This window comes from Etheostoma spectabile, chromosome 13, assembly GCF_008692095.1.
Source record: "Etheostoma spectabile isolate EspeVRDwgs_2016 chromosome 13, UIUC_Espe_1.0, whole genome shotgun sequence".
Lineage (NCBI taxonomy): Eukaryota > Metazoa > Chordata > Actinopteri > Perciformes > Percidae > Etheostoma > Etheostoma spectabile.
In genome coordinates, this window is record NC_045745.1 from 23,262,696 (window position 1) to 23,263,914 (window position 1,219).

Below are 1,219 nucleotides of genomic sequence, written 5' to 3' on the forward strand. Positions count from 1 at the left end.
GTGTGTGTGTGTGTGTGTGTGTGAGTGTGTTGTGAGCATTTTCCAGCAGAAAATCACTAAATAATTCTAATATCTGCTGTAGTATCTTTCTCATCAGATATAGGCCTTCACATGTCTCTATGTGACTTTACAGGATTTTTGTTTGTGGTGGTGGCTATCATTATATAATATCGGTGGTAAGTGGACATTTAACTTTGATTATCCCCCAAAGCCTATTACAAATCCCTTAATAAAAGTGCTTAACTGAATTTTTGTGTAATTCTTTATTTTCCTCTGGATGGAGTATGGCTGCAGTATTTGGATGTGTCATTGACTGCAATCTGGGCTGTGTACATTACTTTCCCCCCTCATGAAGTAAGCTTTACACTGAGGTTAGGTGGCATGTAACTGACTCAACACAGCGCAGGATGAACATATTTCACCTGTCCCAGGATGAGTGTATTAGACGTGATATTCCCTGATGTGTATTCCTATGATATGTTGAATCACAAGAATGGTTGGCCTCATGTGTAGAGAACCATGTGAGAAGGTAGTACTGAGAAATCTCAATCAATCTAAAGTTATCAAAGTTTTCTTGTGAGAAAGCATTTTTCAGATGCAAATATTTTTGACTTAAGAAATGTCTTGCTATGTCATGCTTTTCCCAGGAATTTGTTCTCAGTGAATCCTTTGTTTTAGGTCCGAGCATTAGTTTACATTGTAGGAAATGACCAACAGTATTCTGAAGTCATATGACCACACAGTCATAAAAGACAAATTCCACACATTTGATTTGATTAAAGGAAATCCTTGGCAACACTTTGCAAAACAGCATAAGATAAGAGTTTTAGTTTTGTCAAATTTGCAATTAAAATTAAAACAACAATATAGATTTAGGCATTTAAAAAAATCTTTGAATTCTGACAGGCATGTTGTTCATTACTTTACACATCCATGCAGTGTGTAAATATGTTGGCCATTTGAAGGTTAACGGTTACTTTGTGGATAGGCCACTGTTGATTTGCCCATAACTTTCTTATATCACAAGGAGACAAAAAGAAATACATGTAGGTCTATAATGTCTCCATATACTCTACAGTAACACATTCATTTAATTCATATAGATATTTACTCTCCTTATCCTCTATCTCTCTCTCAATCTGTGGTTATAATCCCATAATGCCAGGAATAAGAGTTTATTTTATTTGAGGCATTGTGTGTGTGTGTGTGTGTGTGTGTG